The 15278-nt window shown below is 56.5% G+C and overlaps 1 long non-coding RNA gene across 2 annotated transcripts; it reads right to left on the bottom strand.

Moving 5' to 3' along the window:
* Positions 1-580: 580 nt before the first annotated feature.
* On the bottom strand, positions 581-14113 carry LOC141371522 (uncharacterized). Of its 2 annotated transcripts, XR_012376532.1 has the most exons (4): positions 14002-14113; positions 9411-9478; positions 7693-7876; positions 581-2535 (listed from the first exon to the last, which is right to left on the bottom strand). It is a non-coding gene; the product is annotated as an uncharacterized lncRNA (long non-coding RNA). The 2 variants fall into 2 exon arrangements; XR_012376531.1 differs by lacking the exon at positions 14002-14113 and having other exon boundaries at positions 9411-9523.
* Between the last annotated feature and the right edge of the window lie 1165 nt (positions 14114-15278).

Raw genomic sequence — 15278 nt, 5'->3', positions numbered from 1 at the left:
CCACCCTAATGGCCTCATCTTAACCCAGCCATCTGCAAAGATCTTATTTCCAGTTAAGGTTCCATTCACGGGTAGCAGGGGTTAGGACGTCAACATCTAGTGGGGGCGGGGGGGGGCCGGACACAATTCAGCCCCTCCCCTGGGGGCAGGCGGGGTGAGGCTGCCATCCCATCTGTGCACAGGGAGAGGGGTCTGCTGGGCTGGGGCCGCCCCTCCCCACAGCCCCGTGCAAGCATCAACCTGCATCTCATTTTACGAGCTGGAAATGTAATAGCAAACCCTCCTGCTACTTAAATTTCTACATCAGGACCTGGAAAGGACGAGCTCATTCCCCCACCCCACCCCCCTGTGTTATGCTGAGCTGATTCAAGTGGGCACGTTGCCAGGGTGAGCACTAACAGCGAGGCTCTTTCCCCGCCTTTGGGAAGATGCATAATAATTTTACATCTTCTCCATCTGGCCAAACTCAGGCTCGAACATCCTGATGATGAGCCAAGGGGCAGATTCTCCTTGGTTTCCTCTGGTGGTAGAGCTTTCTAGAACGGGAGAGAGGAGCCACTGAAAACACTGTGGGGCTAGCACTCCCTTCGACATATTTTATTGTTTTAATATATAAATCGGTTCCTTTAAAAAGGGGGCCACAAATCTCACGGCACGCCCCTTTTATGTCCATAAGCTCTAATTACTGGATATTTTGTAAGCGCCTGAAAAATTATATTTCTAATTCCTCCCAAGGCCCGTCATGAAAAAGCTTATTATAATGGTGGGGCTTTCCCGCAGGGTTTGGCCACTACACCCTGAGGGCCCCAGTGATGTGAATGGCTCCTTTCAAGGCTGGGCCTTGCAGCCCCAGCACTGACAGCTCAAATGTAATGTGCCCGCTCGTGATGCCCGTCCCTGTGCACACGGTGGATGCACCTCTCCTGTCTGGAGGCCGTGGAGAGCAAGGACCTCATCTTATCACCCTGTGTGCTCGGGACAGGTTCCGCAGTGCACGGTTGAATCACGTTGTCCAGCACAGAGCAAATAAAGGAGGGGAGAGCCCACAGGGCAGGCTGAGCCATCTGGAAACCCCTGGCTGCAGAGAGATGGTTGAGGGCAATGGTCCCTCCCTGCTCCCTGTTTGTCACCTCCTGAGACCTGGTGTCTGTCCTTTATGGCCTTCTCCCAGCTCTGGACAATCCTTGGCTGTTAAATGCCTCAAAAATGCCAGGGAAAGATCTTGCTGCCGGGCAAAACATTCCCTCCATCTGGGGTTTATTAGAAAGAGCTCTGAAACTTTACGGAGGGGTACAGAGTGGAAAATCTCTGCTAAGGGGAGCCGGGCTCATAAACTCTGAAACTGGAGGAGACACAGGGCCGGGGGTGGGGGTGGCAGGCGTTAGCATGGGTGGTAGGCGAACTTGAGGTCAGAGAGCAACCACCAGCCTCTGCTTCCAGAATCCACACCTGGTACGACTCAACCTCAGCACAGCACACAAATGCTAGGCTAATGATTGCCTGTTGTTTGCTAGCTGGCAAATTCTGGGAGGCAAGACAGGAAGGAAAGCTAAGCCCATGCACTTGGGGAGCATGTGGTGTAGACTTAGCAGGTTATGGCAGAACAGGAGAGTGCCATTGTACACCAGGCTCTAAGATCCTTGAGGCAACTAGAGGGTGGAGGTGGAAAAGACTGCTAGTTACCCCAACACCCTTTCCATCCTTTTCCATTAGTAATTAGGACCCCAGCTTTTGGCTGGATACACTGTATGCATATAAAAGGCTACATCCCCACACTACACTCTGACTAAGTAAGGAACGTCTTCTTGGCTGGAAAGCGGAGGTGATGACTGTCTCTCAAGCAGCCATTTTGGACCACGAGGTATCATGATCAGGACAAAGCAATGTGGAAAAAGCCTGAATCCCAACTCTCATCTGAGCACATTGTAATAGAAACCCCTCAATGTTGCTGGGTATATTCCCCAACCTCTCTTACAGTTAGGTGTGGCCATGTGCCTAAAGTGAAGCAGATGTGTTATAGGCAACTTTCAAAAAGCATCCTTAAACAGCAGGGCCATGCCTTCTGCTGTGGACTGAAATTTGTCCCCCTCCTCAAATTCACATGTCGAAGCCCTGAGGTCGGTGTTTGGGGGTGGGAACTTTGGGAAGAATCTGGGTTTAGATGAGGTCATGAGTGTGGATCCCAGGATGGGATTAGTGTCTTACAAGAGGAAGAAACTGGTTCTCTCTGTACCACGTGAGGACACAGCCAGAAGGCAGCTGTCTGCAAGGCAGGGAGAGAAGCCCCACCACAACCCGCCCGTGAGGCACCCTGATCTCGGACTTGCCACTTCCAGAAGTGTGAAAAATAAATGTGTTTTTATGGCCCCCAAGTTGACTGAGGCATCTTCCTTCATTTCATCCGTCCCGCTGGCTGGGACGCCCAAGCAGCTGGTGCAGAAGGGAGCTTGCTGATGATGGAGTAGCTAAGGAGCCAGATGCTGGTCTGTCTGGGCCAGATCGCTCCCTGCGATTATCTTGGATTTGCAATGTACTCTGAGACAGAACATATATATAAACCCTGAACGTGAATATGGCTTTTGCTTTGGTTTTCTAATGAAAAAAAAAACAAAAAACTGAGTAATTATTTTGCCTGAAAATTCTCACTCCATGGGCTAATATGCATTTTCCTTGTTGTCACTTTCCCAGATCGGGCGGGTGTCCTGAGGTTCCCTAACAAATTCCCATATACATGGTGGCTTCAAGCGGCAGTGTGCACTCTCTCTGCCTGCGATCACGTGTCCACGTGGCCGCACTCCCTCCAGAGGTTCCAGGGGGGAAGCCTCCTGCCTTGTCCGGTGCCCGGTGCCTCCAGCCGTCCCTTGCCTGTGGGGCATGGCCCCTCCTCTGCCTCTGTGTCTCTCCCTGTGTGTCCCCCGTAGGGACGCTTATCAGATTGAAGGCCCATCCAGATAATCCAGGATGGTCTCACGTCAAGATCCTCCCACTAATTATACCTGCAAAGACCCTTTTCCCACAATAAGTTCCCACTGAAAGGTTCCAGGGCTGGGACGTGCCCAGACCTTCGGGGAGACCACTCCTGGGCCTGTCACCGTGGGTGATTACAAACAAACATGAACAGGCTTGCAGAAGGCCACCAGGAACAAATAAGATGAAAACTGGGCAGTAACCGGGTGACGGGCATGAAGGAGGGCACGGGATGGAATGAGCACTGGGTGTTACACGCAAGTGATGAATCACTGACCTCTACCCTGAAACTAATAAAAAATAAATAAAAAGGAAAAGAACAGAACCACTCGATAGAGTTCTATAAATATGCAGGTGATCATATAAGTACTTATATTAGCATAGGGCCTGAGTTAGTGTTAAGCTTCTAAAGGGTAATATTCATAAATAAAATACCTAATTCTGAATTGACCAAAATTAAAAAAAAAAAAGAACCTGCAACGTGTCAGCCAGCAGGAGGCTCCCAGGCTCCTGCCCTCGGCTCTGAAGCCTATTGGCCTGGTGGGCCCAGGTGTTGCCTGGGGCCACTCACCTGGACCCTGCTGTCAGCCTGGCCGCCTGGGGTCAGCCGTGGACCTGTACTCCCTGCCTGGACTGAAACGTGACCTCGCAGCCTTTCCCGGCCACTTCAGCCACTCTCCCACCTCCCCCTGCCACCTCTGCTCGTCTCGGAGTCCCGAGCTGCCCTGTGCTGGGGACGGACTTCTGACACCCCCACTGGCCCCCGGCCCCCTCCCAGTGTCCGGAGCCCCACGTCCCCCCGCCAGTGGGCGCCCTGGGGAAACTGGTGTTGCCAAGGCCTCCTGCCCAGTGCGCCTCTCCCTCCGCTGTGTGCACGAGCTCACGTCTCCCTCTCCTCGGGTCCCCACGGCCCTTTCCCAGGGCAGCCCTGGGTTCCTGCCCCACAGCAAGCAGCGCAAGCCCAGAGACGTCCCCTTGAGCTCGAGGCCTGCTTCCTCAACCGCCAAGAGGAGACAGCAGGTCTTCTGTCGCGGGGTGGTGCAGATGGACGAAATGACCACGTGCCAGGTGCTTGACCAGTGTGCAGTTGGTGGCCCCTGGCCGAGGCCACCCAGCAGCTCCCCAGCCCCCCAGACTCACTGTCGGTCCCCCATATTCCAGGGCTCGGTGAATGGCCTAATGGCACCAACCAGAACTAACAAGTCACCTGCAGAGAAAAGCTGGGAGCGTTCTCAGCATCCTTCACTGTCACCCGCCCCTGGCAATCCGGCCACGTTGCCCCGTCCTCTCTGCCTCCCTGCCGTAGCCTCGTGCCCTTTGCCAGCGCTGCCCCCTTGCTGGGGCGCAAAGGGAGGGGGGGCGCGTCTCAAAAGGCCACTGCAGAGCCCCTCCCTCTCTTGCTGGCCTGTGCTCCCTGCCCCCCACCCTCCTCCTGCCACCTGCAGGAGGTGCCTTCTGGCCCCGGGGAACACGGGGAGCCCCGAGCGCGGTCCGGCCCTCGGGTGGGTCCTTTCCAGCCCTGGGCTCCCACAGCCTGCCTCGTTCCCAATGACAAGGTCACTCCTATCTGAGCTCAGAATCTCAGCTGAGCTTACAAACACCAAAGAGAATCTGTACATATTTCAAAAACCACTCAGCTCAAGGCTCCCCTCTCCCCAGAAGCCTCTCCCGGGCGCGGAACCCTGTGCACCCGGCCACCCTGTATGCCTCCAGCCTCCACTTCCTGCCCCTCCCCCTGCCCACCCCCAGCTCCCAGGGCGTGACCCCCCCCACTCTGCAGGGCCCCCTTCCTTCCCTACCCCCGGCAAGCAGAATTCCACCCAGTCGTCCAACGGAGGAGCTCTAAGGGGAACCCCCAGAGGCAGCAGCTGCAGGAAGCGAAACCACTCCAGGGTCACAGGGCCCCCCAAGCCCAGGGAAGCTGAGGACCGGCACTGCGGCAGCCCTCCCCGCCTCCCACCTCCTGCAGGTCCACCCCCGGGGAATCACCCTGCAAGGAGGCCCGAGCGATGGGGTCTCAGAAGTGACACTGGGGAGACCCAGGCCAGGTGGAATGAAGAAGAACCAAGAATACCCACCCAGTTTCCCTCAGAGGAAGAAAAGGTTGGGGAGGAAGCAGCCCTCCATCCATGAGGTCACACTGCAACCAGAGGACAACGTGATGGGGTCCTTTGTAGGCTGTTACCGTGTGAGCGACGTGCCCAGGACAGAGACACGCTCAGCCTCCGCCGTGGCCCGGAGCAGAGCCGCCGCCGCACTGAGGAAAGCCCGGGGCAGCCCGGGGCAGCGGGCTGCAGGCTCCCACCCCTGTGCTCTCTGGAAAGTGCCGGTCCTCTGATTGCCCACTGACCCACCCGGCCCCCCCTTGGCCGGGGCACCACTGGGGGAGGCTGAGGGAAGCGTCTACAGCCTTGGTCCACACACCCAGACCTCAGGTTCCCTGTGCGACCCCTCCCCGTCCCCAGCCAGACCGGCACCCGGGACCCCCTTGGCAGCCAGAGTCCCGCATGGATCAGCCCAGGGCTTCCACACGCCTCCTGCCGCTGTCGGACCGCCCTGTTCCTGTTGCTATTACTGCTCGGCGCTGCTGGTCGGTGCCGCACTGCTGGTTGGTGCCGCACTGCTGGTCGGTCTGCAAATCCCTGGGCAGCAAAGGGCGCCTGCACGTTGCCGAGCAGGGCCCCAGCTGGCAGGAGAACTAGGGGAACAGTGACATGTCACCTCCTCTGTGTTAGCACCCCCCCCACTGAGAGCCCCCGCCACTCACCATCTGTCCTTCCCAGGCAAGAGGAGACCCCTCCCCACAGGAGGTGGAAGGACAGCTCAGAAATGGGCCTCTGGCTTCAGAGGAGGATAAAGAGAAGGGGGGAGACGGGCCACTGTGGGGGAGGGGACCCGAGCTCCCGCGGGGCAGCCGCCTTCCCCACCGCCCCCCCACAGGCAGCGGGTCAGACCCAGAAGGGGGAGGGGACCCGAGCTCCCGCGGGGCAGCCGCCTTCCCCACCGCCCCCCCACAGGCAGCGGGTCAGACCCAGAAGGGGGACACCCTCCTCACAAAGTCAGAGGAGCCCGGGGATTCCTCCGGAAGGGCTTGTCTTTTCACAGGCTTTGCAGCCCCTCCCCAGCACCTTTGACACTGGCCCTGATGCCCATGGGTCAGGTTGGTTTAGATCATGGCTGCCCGTCCAACACTACGAACATCTGGGGCCGGAGAATTCTTTGTTGGGGGTCGTCCTGTGCGTTGGAGGATGCTGAGCACCCTCCTTGCCTCTACCCACCAGATGCTAACGGCAGCGCCCCAGAGCTGTGGCTACCACAGTGTCTGCCGACTTTGCGAAGCGTCCCTCTGCATCCAGACTGCCCGTTGAAAGGCCCTGCTGCCCGGGCGTCCGGCTGAGAAACTGGTACAAGCCTTCCCTGTGCTCTTTCAGATGCAGAGCCTGCAGATTCTGGGATGTGGGGAGGGGCTTGTGCACAAAAGCAGCTGGAGAGACCAGGAGGGGGAAGCTGGGTGGAGGGTGGAGGCAGCAGGGTCAGAACAGAAGACTGCAGCAAACCCACCCCCCAACAATGGAGAAGTGACCTAAATAGCTCCCAAAACATTTGCATACAACAGTTTGCATTTGACTGACCCAAGCTTTTGGAACATGCAAACTCTCGGGGTCTCATGGGTAAAAGAAACCCTTTGTGAGGCCAAGCTGGGGTGGGGGTTGTTGAGTCCAGGGCCAGAAAAGGACTCAGCTGCTCCTGGAGCCACCTGGGGGGGCGAAGGGGGTGCCGGCCCTGCCTGCTCCTCCCAGCCCTCCCACCTGTCGCTTCCTACCTGGCAGCATCGGTGTGCATGCGTGCACGCGTGGGTGCGTGCGTGTGCGTGTGTGTATACATGCATGCGTATATAGTGGCTGGAGATCAGCTAAAATAAGAGGTAAGTGAGTTAACATAAAATGGGGAAGTTTTTGAATTAGTGAAGAATATTTGCATTATTAAAAATAAGAGATTTAATGCAAGTAGATATCTACTTGGAAAGACATGGCCTCCCTCCCCAGCGAGGGACTCGTTGCTCCCAGCCACTCTGCTGTCACTTCCCCGTCCTGACCGCATGCCCCTCCTCCATCAGGAAGCAGCCAGTGATGGCCCTCCTGGAGGATTGTGCACAGACCTCCCCAATACCAGGCACTATTGCTAACTACTTATTTTGATAATGGGTAATTCTAAGACACAGTCTGAAATCCCAAAAAGCAGGCCAGGACACATTTCTTACCTCAGTTCCCAACTGCAGTGGGTTGAATGGTGGCCCCCAAAAGATAGGACCACTCGGAACCTACAAATGTGACCTCACTTAGCAAAAGGGTCTTTGCAAATGTCTAGATGAGATTGTCCTGGGATGATGGTGGGCCCTAAATCTCATGAAAGCAACCTTACCAAAGAGCAGGGAGAAGAGATCTGTTGAATAGGCATTTTCCATCATTTGAATAATCCATATCTTTATGAGTCTGGCCTATTTTTTTTTTAACATGTGTAGGTGCTGAGTCTACAAATATCTGCCTCTGTGGAGGTAATCTCATGAGTTTTCTCTTCTGCTCTATGAACATGGAGATCTATTTTCAGAGTTTTCTTAATCTCAGACCATCTTTACATCCCCAGATCACAGCTTATTGGGTTTTACACACTTTTGTGTTGACATTCGTTCATGACACAGGGCTGTAGTTATCTCTCTGTGCTTACCTCACTGGGTTTGGTGTTGCTCCTTTATAAAAAGAATTTGGAAATGTCCTTCCTTATCTATGCTTTACAGCCACTGAGGCAGCCTCTGGTGGTGTCCACTGCTCACAGGTGTGGTAGAGTCACCCGTGAAGCCATCTGGGCCTGGAGCCATCTGTAGGCTTGTCATTGTTCCAGCATTACAATCCTAGGGGTCCACAGCTAAGGTCGGTGCAATATTGGTTGGTAATTTGCCAGGAGCACATCTGCATGCAAAATTTTTAAATGATGGTAAAGGTAACCATTATTATCATGCACTGTCAATTCTAAATGGTCAGCAGAAGAATACACCCATCTTGAAAGGACACCCCCTTGGGACAGTCTCACTGGGATTTCATGAGCACATGCTGTCCTTAGCAAAGCCAACATGAACCCTGAGCCTCTGCCAGTGCCTGGAGCCTGGTCTGACAGCTGGGTTCATGGGCATTTACATCATATTCAAATTATGCTAATTTACTCCCCCCGGGAATGAGAAGATCGAAAACAAGAATTTTCTGTCCTATTATTTGTGAGACATTATCATAACAATATTAAGGGAGGGGCGCCTCGGTGGCTCTGTCAGTTGGGTGTCCAACTCTTCATTTCAGCTCAGGTCACGATCTCAGGTTCGTGGGATTGAGTCTCATATCGGGCTTTATGCTTAGCAGGGAGTCTGCTTGAGATTCTCTCTCTCTCTCTCCCTCCCTCTGCCCCTCCCCCATCTCTCTCTCTCCTTCTCTAAATATATATATGTATATATACACACATACATATATATACATATATATGTATACACATACATATATATATTAAAGGAACTTTGAAAGAAACCCTTTAAAACCTTCAAAAAATTAAGCATAGGAATTCCTCAAAAAATTAAGCATAGAATTACCGTATGAGGTAGCAATCCACTCCTGGGCAACCCCCTGAAAGAACTGAAAACAAGGACTCAGAGTGGCACACCCACGTTCATGGCGGCATCATTCACAATAGCCAAGGGGTGGAAGCCACCCAAATGTCCCTCCGTGGATGAATATGGATAAACAAAACACGGTCTACACATACAGTGGAATATTTTTCAGGCTTAAAAAGGAAGGAGATTTTGGCTCCTGCTACGACACGGATAGACACGGAGGACATTGTGCTCAGTGACATATGCCAGACACAAAGGGACGGACACCGTGTGATTGTGCTCACAGGAGGGACCTGGAGGGGTCAAGTTCAGAGACAGAAAGTAGAACAGAGGCTGCCAGGACCTGGGGGAGGGGAACCAGGTGTCGCCTTTTAACAGGAGGAGAGTTTCAGTTTTCTGAGACGAGAAGAACCCCAGAGGTGGCCACTGCGGATGGTGGCACCACGGTGCGCTTGTGCTCAACGTCTCTGGGCCATGCCCTCAGAAATAGTTACGAAGGTAAACTTCACGTTATGTGTATTTTGCCACAATGGATCAAACGCATAAGTAAAACAAAATGTTCTTTAACTTATTAAAGTAAACAAAAAAGTTATTGTTAGAAAAAACAATTTTTTAAAGGAGACAAGAAACTGCACACGCCCTCCGTCGGGATCCAACCAGGGAAGGTTCCTGGGAGCCCTCCAGCTTCACGCCCACCGCTCTGCGTGGCGATTCCCAGTGAGCTGGTTTTCCACCGAAAGCTGCTGAGCTGACCTCTTCTTTCCAGACATTCCCACCAGCACAGTCTTACCAGAAGCTTCATCCTTGGCTCTCATTCCATCGACTCATGAGTTTCATTCCCGGATCTCCAGGGCCACTCTGTCATGAGAAGACAGGGTGCTTTCTGCTCAGGGGGAAGGATCCTCCGGGGGAAGAGGCGTGGCCACCCCAGGGAGTGTCCTCCCGAGGGGGGAGTCGCCCCTGGACAGTCCCTAGAAGGGCCCCCGGGCCAGCAGGAAGAGGCCTTGCTCACTTCCTGGGGAGCAGGGGCGGGGGGTGGCGCATGGACGGTCCGGAGTCAGCAGGGCCCCCTCCCACCCTCAGGGGTGAGTGCCATGGCCTATCTCCCCAGGGTGCCACGGCCTGACCTCCCTAGGGTGGTCCCCCCTGCTGTCTGAGGAGTTCAGATACTCCAGAAAAAGCAGAGCTTCTGTTTCCTGCTTAGTGTTATTCTTCAGGTCATGAACAGAGTCGACTCCCCGAAACAGCTCGGGGATGGGGTGATGAGGGCCGGGGGCAGAGGCTCGGAGGCCATTCTACGGCCCCAACATGGTGTGGAAGAACTCAGCATGTGAGGTGGGGAAATCCCCGAACGTGGGATGTCCTCTGTCGAGCTGTCTCCCAGCCAGCAGGTGACTTAGCTGGCCTGCCGCACTTCTGTGCATCACACCGTGATGGTTTTCTATTTCAGCAGCTTCGTTCCAAAGCACATCGTAAAAGGCCAGTCGAACTATTGCAAACAGTATATCGGCGGTGGAAATAAAGATGTGTGGGCATTATCAAAATCTGTGCCAGTTTCATCTCATCTCCCGACTTGAACGTGCCCCACAGTGCCGACAACCATCATCGAGGCAGGGACGCAAGACGACTGTGCACGGGGCAGGGTGGGGTCGGGAGGAGAGCTCTGTTAAAGGACTTAGCGCCCAGATGACTACTCCAGACTTGAAGGCAAATTCTGAACACGTATGCGTATTTCGTGGCTGCCTTGCCTCCCTGGGGTCAAGATATATTTATTGTCCAGTGTAGGGATGCTCGCGGCCCCAGGGCCTATGTCAGCTACCGCTATACGTCATCAGCACCATCGGCGGTCACCGGCCCCAGCGGGAGAGGCCCAGCCCCACGCCAGTATCGGCCCTCGTGAGGTGGGTGTCAGGTGTGGCAGGCTCCAGCCACGGCTGCGCCTTCCAAGGGCGGCTTCCTGCCAGGGCCTCTCCCACAGCTACCCAGTGGCCCGTGGCCACTGAGAGACTCGCATAGGGCAGGGGCCTCTGGGTCTCGAGGCCCAGGAGCCGGAAGGAGCTCAGGTGATCCCAGGCTGGTCCCAGGGCTCCCCCCTCAGTTGGACTAAAGACCCTTCCTGCCCCGGAAACAGCACAGGCCTCCCCTTCCTGCCTTGAGCAACGGTCCTTCCCGGGCCAGCGGCCCACTGCTTCCTCTGGAGGAGGCTCCGCTGTCCTGGGGTCGTGGAGGGTGTGAGCAGTGCTTCTGGAAGCTCCTCTCTCCCACTGTCTCCACTGCCCTCCCTCAGCCCTACCCCCAGCAGCCACAGGCCCGCCGTGTCCATGTGGGCCCTGGTGGAGTGTCCAGGATTGCCCCTCTGCAACCTGGCTTGTCCAACTCTGAGGACAGAGGGTGGAAACGGGGTCACCGTGGCAGGGGCTCCCTAGTTTGCCAGGGCTGGATGGGCAAGAGAGGTCCACAGGGTTCGGGGTGGATGGAGCAGCTCGGGCCTGGTTCGACCGCAGGTCTTACGAATCAGGGTCCCCTCTCCTTATACCCTTCCAAAACTAAGACAGGAAGCAGCTGACTTGGGGCAGGGGAGTTTTCCTTGCCAACCATGTCAATACACAGGGGCTGCCTGGTCCTGGCAGCCAGAGCCTGGATGTCCTTCCCTTTTCTCAGGCACAGTCATTTGCATTCCTGGGTACAGCCTGTTCGGTTTCTGTCCCGCCCTGTACTCAGGAGTCCCAGTTCCGGAGGGCGCGGCTCTGGCCTGGGAGCCCCAGGGAAGTCGCCCTCTTAGGAGAACACCAGGGTGCCAGGGTCCCCCCAGACGCATGGTGATGCCAGTGCACCCCCTCCAGCCCCGGAGAGTATGAAGCAGATGGTTTCCTACGGAGCCAGGGCTTAAGGTCAACTTGGATGTGACCCCCGGCCTGCATGCCCAACGGCCACAGAGCTTTTACTGATAATAATAATATGCGTGTTCCAGGCTCCTCCTCTGGGCTGGGTGCTCACTCACTGGTTCATCCCGCAAGCTCACACCTCAGTGGGAAGTGGGTGTCCCTGCGCTGTTTGAGGAAGCACTTTCCATGTACCGCAGCTGGGGGCATCTCCTACCTGCCTTTAGCTTCCCAGGGGCACATTTCCACGGGCGGATGCTGGGGCTGGCCTCTGGGTTGGAAGAGTGGGGGCCCAGGACCCTGCCTGGAGATCCTTCTGGAAGATCAAGCTACTACCACCGGACACATGGTGGGCCTCCAAGCTTGTCCTCGGGTGCCCACCTGAGCCTGCCTGCAAGGAGCTTCACGGTGGGCTAAGCGGAAGGAAGGAGGGAGGGCCCCTGACCCCCACCGTGGGGGTGACACGGCACTCCCGGACAGCAGGCCGGCTTTTCTTCCCCACGTGTGTCCATCAGGCTGACTGTCCAGGCTAACAAAAACGCAATCAGGAGACATAGCCAGCCTCGCCTGTTGGAGGCCAAGATGAGGTCCCTTGGTGAATTGACACTGTGCCCGGCGAGGCCCCCGCAGAAGACAGTGCCCGACCCTGTCCACACTCACGCGGGCAGTACTCATCCTGCAGTCGGTGAGAGACGGCAGTGAATGTGTGGCCCCTGGGCTTGGTCTGCCCCCATGCACCCCTTCCAGAGTCTCCTCCTCCTCTTCTGCAAGAAAAATCTGAATTCTGTTCAGCCAGGCCAGGCCACTGGCCTCAGAAATTTTAGTTGGCATTCTCCGGAGGAGACGGTCTGGTGCCCAGTGTCTGCCCCTGCATTTAGATGGCTTGGCTGGACCCTCCCCACCGCCCCCACCTCGATGGGACAGGGCCCAGGCATGAGCCTCAGGGTCTCTCTTTGCCATAGCTGCACACAACAGGGCTATGGTCTGCCCACTCATCCCGCAGCTCCCTGTGGAGTCTGGAGAAGACTGTATGGCAGACCTTCCCACGGAAAGGCACAGAGATGGGCAGCCCTGCGGTGCTGGGACTCCTGGGGGTGCTGACATTCCCCTGGGGTGCTGGTGAAAAACAGCCAGCACGGGCCACATCTGGGTGACCACCAGGGAGGACTGACCCATGGCCACATCCAAAGCCCACCTTCAGTGGCTCCTAAAGGGAGGGAAACACTTTACCATCCGTTGTAGGTTGAATTGTGTGCCCCCCCCAAAAAAAGATATGTCCATGTCTTAACCTCTGGTACCTGTGACCGTGACCTTATTTGGAAAAAGGGTCTCTGCAGATGTGATTAGTTAAGGTGAGGTCAGACTGGCATAGAGTGAACCCTAAATCCACTGACTGGTATCCCTCTAAGAGAGGAGAGGACACCCAGAGACACAGGGAGAGTTAGCCATGGTGGTGGAGGCCGAGGTCAGAGGGACCCACCTACAAACCAACACCAGCAGCTGGGAGAGAGACAAGGAACACATACATTGTCCCCCAGAACTTTCAGAGGAAGCATGCCCTGCTGACATCTTGATGTAGAACCTCTGGCCCCCAGAACTGTAGGAGAATCAATTTCGGTGTTTTAGGGCACCTGGGTGGCTCAGATGGTTGGGCATCTGCCTTCGGCTCAGGTCATGATCCCAGGGCCCTGGGATTGAGTCCCACATTGGGGGGGCGGGGTCCCTGCTCAGTGGGGAGCCTGCTTCTCCCTCTCCCACTGCTGTTCCCCCTGCCTGTGCTCTTTCCCTCTCTCTCTCTCTCTCTCTCTCTCTCAAATAAATAAAATCTTTAAAAAAAATTTTTTTTGCATGTTTTAAGCTGCTCAATCGGCAGTACTTTGCTACAGCAGCTCTAGGAGACTTCTAAGCCATCATCCATGCCCAGCACATGAATGGATATAACTTATGGCTTTGGGAGGAGGTCCCAGGAAGGACTAGCACCCCCGCTCTTCCTCCCTGATAGACGCTCCCAAACTTTCTGACAGACACTGGTCTTCAAGCACCCATCAGCTCACGTGTGGACACTTGACTGAGTCCCCACCCTCCTGGGGCTGGGGGCGCAGACCTGAACCTCCCTCCCCAGGCTGCCCTGGGGACTCGGGACTCAGGAGGGCTGGGGCTGGAGCAGCTCTGTCCTAAATGGCCACATCCTCCCTCCTCCGGCCGGTCTGCCACAGGAATTCACCACAGAGACCCTTTTAAGGGTCACTGCCCAGTGTGGCCTTCCCTGACCCTTCCCGCGGTGGTGAACCTCCCTCCCTGGACACTGGCCCGTTCCAGCACTTCCCTTCCCTCACCCTGACCAGGTGCCTGAGGCGTTCATGGGGCCAGGAGTGACTCTCAGGCATGGGTCTGGATGTGCTGTAGGGTAGTCCAAGTGGGCAGCAGGAGGGGGCAGCCAGCTCATGGGCACAGCAGGAGGGCCGCCTCCCCCTCCCCCTCGGCCACCCCCACCCCTACCTGGAGTGCCCCCCACGCTGGGCCACAGCATTCTCTGGACTTAAAGAAACTGGGGAGGCATGTCGTGCGTCCCCATGCTTGTGAGGAGCTGCTTTCCTTTCCTGCCAGCTCTGGGATCCCAGCGGAAATCACAGATGTTGACACTGTCACTTGTCACTTGGGACTGGGAGTAAAATTGTGCACGTCAGGATCAGAGGAGGCGCCTGGAGGCTCGGATTCTCAGCAAGGACCCGCAAAGCCGCTGAGCCCCTTGGTGAACCCTGCAGGACCCCAGGGGAGGGAAGGGGAGGAGAAGGGAGGGGAGGGGAGGATGTGTGCCCCAGAGCTCTCCCCCTGGGGCTGCCCGATTTGCCCCCAAATGGACAGTGAGGGAGGTGGGGGCTGGGCTTTGCGAGCATCTCCCAACCCCCCCCCCACCCCCGGCCCCACACTCCCTGGGAGGGAAAGGAGCTGGGGAGAAGCGGAATAGCGGGCGGAGCCCAGGGCCTCGGCAGGAGCTCCACAGCCGACAATGACAACGGATGTGAGTGGAGAATTATGACGACTGCTGGTGCCTGCGTGTGCGTCACTGAGAACAGGCAGGCGGGTGGAGGGAGGGGAGTGAGAATATCCACTCGGGAGGTGGGAGGGAGAGGCCAGGAGGGACGCACTCTCTTCCTCTTGCCACCAGCGGGCACAGAACGTTCTTGGGGCTGGAGGAAGGGGGTGGAAGACCTCACAGGACCCCCACCGGGGCTTCCTGCCCGGGGCAGGTCCTTCCTACATATATGCCAGGACCCCCCCCCCCATATTTCACGCTTGCAAATAGGAGCCACGTCCACTGCCTGGAGCTGAGTGCCCTGCAGCAGAGGCCGGATCCTCTCCACGCAACTTCTGGGCCATATATAGGAGGTGCCCCCACCACTGGGATCCGTCTCTTGGCCTCCTGCTTGCTCACACCCCTGCAGCCTCGCTGACACACCCCATGCCCCACTGGGCACCTGCTCTGCCCTCTGCTCAGAGGGAGTCCCAGGGCACCACATCATTCTGTCTCTCTGAGATGTCCCCTCCCAGGGAAGTGCCACCACCCCACCTCCATCTCTTGCCATCCTCCACCCTGCACTCGTCTGCGCTTCTCATATGGGCTGGTGGTCTCCCTCGCTGGGACCTGAGTCCCACGAGGTCGGAGATGGTGGAGGTCCTGGGTGCAGCCCCAGTGCTAGGCACATGGTAGCCTCAGTCAAAGCTCACGGAAGGGACAAGTGAACCAACAGATGAATGAGTGCGCCTCCACTGAA

Source organism: Callorhinus ursinus, unplaced genomic scaffold, assembly GCF_003265705.2.
Source record: "Callorhinus ursinus isolate GAN/ISIS: 27379988/994484 unplaced genomic scaffold, GSC_fseal_2.0 scaffold75, whole genome shotgun sequence".
In the NCBI taxonomy this organism is placed as follows: domain Eukaryota; kingdom Metazoa; phylum Chordata; class Mammalia; order Carnivora; family Otariidae; genus Callorhinus; species Callorhinus ursinus.
The sequence above is the reverse complement of the archived record's forward strand: the minus strand, read 5'-3'. Positions and strand labels throughout refer to the sequence as shown.